Source organism: Acomys russatus, chromosome 24, assembly GCF_903995435.1.
Source record: "Acomys russatus chromosome 24, mAcoRus1.1, whole genome shotgun sequence".
NCBI lineage: Eukaryota > Metazoa > Chordata > Mammalia > Rodentia > Muridae > Acomys > Acomys russatus.
Genome location: NC_067160.1, coordinates 3,671,620 through 3,678,515, shown reverse-complemented (window position 1 = coordinate 3,678,515; position 6,896 = coordinate 3,671,620).

Genomic DNA, 6,896 nt, shown 5'->3' with positions numbered 1-6,896 from the left:
TACATGGTCCTCCTGCCTGGCATACCCCACCCCCATCCTAAACTCCAGCCTTGGAGACTGTGCTGCCCTTCCCTATATAATTCAACCATTTTGGTTACCTGCTCTTTTTTGTATCTTTGGGCATCCTGAGCATTGTACCTGGTTCCTCTCCTAGCCCTCCTCACGTGACACACCTCAGTCTGGTTATATACCCACTCTGGACACCCTCAGGTGTCCCTGCCGCTGGCTGTCCTCTCCCACATATTAAAGTCTGTTCTCCACCATACCTAGGAGAAGCCATATTCCTTTTTCTTTCTTTCTTTCTTTCTTTCTTTTCTTCTTCTTCTTCTTTTTCCATTCACCTGCATTGCTTCTTGGTAGTACTTTTTCCCCCCCAGTGTTCCCTCAAATCTCAAATGTATATATTATCCTAAGCACACTCTTAGTCCAGATGCCCTGTGTGTTAGCTTCAGTCCACCTACCTATGATGTCATCACTTACCTGCCACATGGGGTGTGACCCTGCCCAGGGCCATATAAAAGGACAGACCCTCCACGTGGCTGGCTCTCTCTACCCCTCTCTCTACACTGTCAACCAGCCTCTCTACTTCTCTCTCTCTCTTGCTCTCTCTCTCTCTCTCTGTCTCTCTTGCTCTCTCTCTCTCTCTCTCTCTCTCTCTCTCTCTCTCTCTCTCTCTCGCTCTCTCTCTCGCTCGCTCTCTCATGCCCCTCCCTCCTTTCCCTTTCCCCCCATGCTCATATAATGAACTCCTCTACAACATCACGCCTGCTGCCTGGTACCTTCTATCCATCATTGCTTTAATCACTAAATATAAAACTGTGTTTCTGATCCTCACAGCAGGCGTCTCTTAGAGGCCCTCTGTTTCAATATCTGCATATGTTTCTACTCTATGTGCAATTTTAACATGGCCCAGACACTGAGAAAATCCTCTGAGGAGCCCTCAATGAGGATGTAAAGGTGATGTGTCTTCCTAAGGCTGCTGCAGTAGTAATGGCAGCAGTATAGGTAACATTTGTGCTGTGTTGAAGGCACACCAGCTGCCACCATGAAAGCCTTACATTTAAGGGCTCGGGAAGACTTCACAAGTGGACAGGGATAGAGCTCAGTGAGTTCAGTGCTGCCTACCACGTGCGAAGGGCTACGTTCAATCTGCAGCGCCACAGCAAACTACCTTACGGTATCCAGCACTTGGGAGGTAAAGGCCAGATGAGCAGGTGTTCAAGACCATCCTCAGCTACATAATGAGTTTGAGGTTGCCCTTGGTGACACGAGATCCTGTCTCAGAAAAAAAAAAGTTTAAAAATCCTACTAATATTAGACTTTTAAAGGGTTTCAGATGCAGATTATGCCATAAAATTTGAAGATATCAATAGTTAAGTATTGTCCCCATTTTACAGATGAGAAAATCAAGGTTCAGGTATCAAGTAAGTGGCAATGCTGCTGTTGGCATTTGGCCTTATCTCTAGAAGGGTGCTGATGGTGACAACTATAGTTTCTTAGAACCTGGAGCACACAATCTAGAGCTGTGTCAAATGCACCTAATTTTTAGAACCCTATGGCACATTAGGACACTTGGTTGAGAAAGGTTACGTGAAGTCTTCCATGTCACTTAGGTAGTAACTCATAAAATTGCTGAGGGAGTTTTACCTCTACCCCCACAGGAAGGACAAAATGAGCTAAAAGTAGCTAGAGTCATTTACCTAAATGTCCTGCTGGTATTTCTAGCTGGTATTCAAGCCTGAGCTAATTGAGTCATCTGAGCCATTGGTTACCATTAGGTGTCGGTCCGACGGCTGTAAGGTGCCCAGAGGAAGCACTGTTTCTGGTCATGTCTGGTCTACCAAGCTGACTGATTGTGCAGGCCCTAAAGGGAGACCACCATTCCCACCTCTGTGGAGGGGAATCATCTAATCAGTGAGCGACCGAAGGGCATAAAAGGTACTGAGAGGAGGAGAAGGCAGGAGAAAGGAGGGGAAAGGCAGGCATGAAGCCTGCCAGCTTGAGCAGGAAGTTACATCATCAGTCCCCATGGCTCTGCCTTCAGACTTGGACTATATTTTGAGAGGTGGTTCTGTTTGTGAGGTTTCTCAGCACTCATAATCAATTATGTGGGCCAATTTCACATAGTAACTATCTCTCTTTCCTTCCCTCCCTCCCTCCCTCCCTCCCTCCCTCCCTCCCTCCCTCCCTCTCTCCTCCCATCTTCATCTCTCCTGTCTGGTTATGCACAGACAGGGGACCAGCTTCATTGGCAGCCTCTCTGGACACCTCTTGCTCTCCTCCCTCCCCTCCCACACATACTCCTTACCCTGTCCCACTTTCATGGCTCTGCTCCTTGCTTAGAAGGCTTCCTGACCCCTATCCCAGCTCAACTTGTTAAGGCAACAGCCATATTAAAGACTATCTCTTCTATTTGTTTATTTCTTTGTTGGTTGGAAACGTCCATATAGTAGCGATTGCCCCTTCTTTGAATTTTCCATAATGTTTTACTTTACTTCCCTTACTATAATTACTTACCATTTGTTACCATTATTTATGAAACCTCTTCATTTTGTTAACTAGTTATTTATTAGGAGGGTTGCACACATGCCACGGACAACCACCCGCTTCAGTTGGTTTTCTTTCCACCTATGGTATCCAGGAATTGAACTCGGATTCTCAGGCCCTGGGAGACAAGTGTCCTCACACAATCTTGCTGGATCAAAACTGATTTTTTTTTTTTGTACTGTATTTCAACCCCATCAAGCCAAAGAAGGTGTGAGTGAGTAGTTATACATCACTTGCAGCCATCTGCTAGAACAGAGGACACAAAGCAGATCTAGAAAATATAGGAACTCCTATATGATTCTCCTTTTAAGTCAAAATCAAGAAAGAAGGGCGGGGGAGTAGCAAATTCATATTCTTACAGGCATGCCAGTTTTACTACTGATAAAAAAAATAAACTAGGTTGGAAAATATGACATTATCTTTTTTTTTAATTAAAATTTTTTCCAGCATGATAATTTTTCATTATTTAAAAATTTTAATGTATTATAATTTATTCATATTATATCCCAATTGTTATCCCCTCACTTGTACCTTCCTGTTCTTTCCCCTCCTGCTTTCACCCTATTCCCCTCTCCTAGACCTCTGACTGAAGGGGACCTCTTCCCCCACCTATCTTTTACCTGTGAAGTAGACTTATTATCCACCTGTCACAGATGTCCTAGACATGCTACAGTCTTCCCCAGAGGCCACAACTGACTATGCAGAGTATATCAGGTTGTATCCAGTTAGCACTGGCCACACATTCTGCTCTCTGTCCCTTAACACATCAGTCAAACAAGGCACTCCTCTTCCAGGGAGAGAGGTGAGATGCAGGTGAGAGAGAATTCTGTCACTGAGCCGTTAGTCAAGCTAAGTCCCTTTTTATGGAGATCAGAAAACAGGCTTTAAGAATATAGTGAGGAGGAAGCTGGAAGGAAGACACTCAAGCATCTCCCATGGGTGCCACTATGATGGATGAATATGTGATGGAGAGATGGAGAAGAAAGTGAAGCTGAGGGGTTTGTACACTGTGGAGAAAGGTGAACAGGAGACTCGAAGGCCTTGAGGGACAGGCATATATGAGGAAGCTGTGATTAGGTCCTGGCCAGGGCTGCCATCAAGGGCCATGTCTTGGTCCATAGTCTTATGGCAGCTAGGGTCTGTGATGATGTCCCAGGCTCATGTTGTCACCGAAGGCCACGCAGACGCCCCTGGTATGGACTGCTGCCTGAGGCAGTGTGCTGAGCTGGCCCTGCCCCTTGATTGGGCAACACAGTAGAATTGTGGTAATGGGGAGATGCCCCCAAGAGCATGAGCCTGGGAGAGCTGCCTTTGTCCTGTGTGCTGTGGGGTGGTGTGGCTTAGGCAGAGCTATCCTCCCCACCCCCTTTGACACCTGCAGCAGGCAGGAGAGCTGTCCCTGCCTCTCACCAACTGTAGCACTTGGAAAGTGGGCTCTGCACCTTGCTTGGGTAACACAGTGGAGCTGAAGGTGAGGGTGAGGAGGTTATGAGACCAGGAGAGCTGACCCTGCTCCCTTGCCAGCTGCAGCATTGGGTGAGCTATCCGGGGCCTTGCTGCAGAGTTCACCCTAATGATCCAGGTGCACGAGAGCTGGTCTGGTAGGCTGACCCACTTAGCTACCTCCCAGGTCCAGATCCAGGGCTTTGAGTTGGCCCACCCCATCTACCCCATCTATGATCTGCTGGAGCACATGAAAGGCTGGTCCTGCAGATCTACAACTTCAGGATCTCCATGGCACAGGGCAACAGTAGGATATCTGAGAGGAGTCCTCATGAGGATCCAGTATAGACAGCGTAGGCTTAGATTTTTCATAAACCTACTTTACTTAGGGTTCTTAAATGCTTCTGCCTCGCTTCCAACCCACCAACCAGATGTAGGAGAGAATGAAGGTTAATAGGGGAAGGGGATGTGGACCTTTTTAGATGTAGTTCCTTAGGGTGATTCCACTCTGCATTGTCAGGATACTAGCACTCCAGTCAAAAAGCAAACACCAAACAGCAACACGAATCAGTAGCATTGGCACGATCCAGCAGAAACAGGAAAACTCCCCCAACCTGGCATGAGTCAGCGGACTCAGCCAGAGTGCCACGAGACATTCTCTCTGGAGCATTTCTCTCAGCAAAGCGAAGTGTTGAAAAACGAATACCAGGGAAGGGTTGTAAATGATGCAAGGTGCAGCGATGCAGCAGTGCTGCCCCCATGTCTGTGGGCTTCTATTTATCTCCTCCCAGAGTCCACACAAGGTAGTTTTTGCAGCTAGTAAAACCCACGCCCCTCGCAGGAGACCATATTGTACAACCTCTCACAAGATAGCTTCCAGCAAAACATCACATGCCCTTTCATGTGTTGTCTGTTTTCCCATAACAAACAGAAACAAGACAATCTTCGGAGGTGGAAAAACATTCTCACACCTAACACGAGGGACCAAAACAAAAAACACATTCACATGACACAAGTGAGTCTTCAAAGAAACCAGAAGCTATGTCTATACGATAACGTAGCAGAAGCCAGAGGACTCAAAACAAACCAATGACTTGTTGCAATGAACATTTACAAGTAAAAATGGGTGGACAAAAGGCTATACTGTGTGACATACTGTGATACACTTCAACTTCCATGGCATAATTTTTTTTTTCATTCTACTTTGTTTTATTTACTTTGGGGGAGGAAGTTGCAAGGGTAAAGGGCAGATACACAGGGACGAAGGACAGATACAAAGAAGTGAGTGTGGATGGGGTACATGATATGAAATTCACAAAGAATTGGTAAAAAGTTAAAATATACATGTACAGTGAGATTGCCTGTCATGTTGGCACATTCCTGGATCCCAGAAGTTGGGAGGCAGAGGCAGGCTGATCTCTGTAAGTTGAGGCCAGCCTGATCAACATAGTGAGTTCCAGGACATCCAGGGCTATGGAGAGAGACCCTGTATTTAAAAAAGAAAAAAATAAAGAAAGGAGATGGAAAGAAAGGAAGGAAGTAAGGAGGGAAGGAAGGAAGGATCCAGGCACGCTGGCTCATGCCTTTAATCCCAGCATTCCGGGAGGCAAAGGCTAGTGGATCACTGTGAGTTCGAGGCCAGCCTGGTCTACAAAGTGAATCCAGGACAGCCAAGGCTACACAGAGAAACCCTGTCTTGAAACCAAAAACCAAAAACAAACACAAAACAAAACAAAATAAATACCCCCATAAAAAGAAAGAAAGAAAGAAGGAAAAGAAAAGAAAAGAAGGAAAAACATAGTGAGGTCTCCTGGTGCAGACCTAGGGTCCTCTTAGGTCCTTCGCGTCTACTCTCTCAGCTCGCGGGTCTAGCACACCTCCACTTCTTTGTGTCAGCCTCATATCTGCAGAAACACTTTTTATCAGAAACCCTCAGTGGCCATACTGGGTTGAGACACTGGTAGGCAATTTTCACTATCCTTTCCGTCCTGCCTTCCAGTCTTTCCAGATTTACTTTTAGTCTGCTTCAGCCTGCCTACAGGAGTCCTCCTCCCATTCAGCCTGCCTGCAGGAGTCCTCCTCCCATTCAGCCTGCCTGCAGGAGTCCTCCTCCCATTCAGCCTGCCTGCAGGAGTCCTCCTCCCATTCAGCCTGCCTGCAGGAATCCTCCTCCCATTCAGCCTGCCTGCAGGAGTCCTCCTCCCATTCGGCCTGCCTGCAGGAGTCCTCCTCCCATTCGGCCTGCCTGCAGGAGTCCTCCTCCCATTCAGCCTGCCTGCAGGAGTCCTCCTCCCATTCGGCCTGCCTGCAGGAGTCCCTCTTCCCACCCGCCTCAGTTCTCTGGGGCCTCCATATCTTGTTGCAGACTCAAGTCCCCTAGCACCATCCTTCTCAGCTTTTCATTTTAAGCCAATTCTGTCCATCTGTGTCCATCAATGATCATATCTCACATCCTTTATGAACCCAGATGCAAAATTTCTTCATAAACTACTTGCAAACTGAATCCAATAACACACTGAAAGGATTATCCACCATAATAAACTTTGACCCACCCCAGAAATACAGGGATGGTCCAACATATATAAATCAACAAGTGTCATTCCACATATGTAAACTGAAAAACCAAAGCCGTAAGACCGTTTTGTTAGATGCAGAAAAAGCCTTTGACAAAATTCAACTTTCTTATATGACAGAAGTCCTAGGGACACAAACATCATACCTGAACATAATAAAAGCAATTAATAGCAAACCAACAGCCAGTGTCAGCCTAAACAGAGGCTTAAGAACAACCCCAGTAAGCTCGGAAACAAGACAAGGATGTCCACTCTCTCTCTCTATTTAATAAGTACTTAAAGTCTAAGCCAGAGCAGACAACTGAAGGAAATCCAGGGGAGAGAAATAGAAAG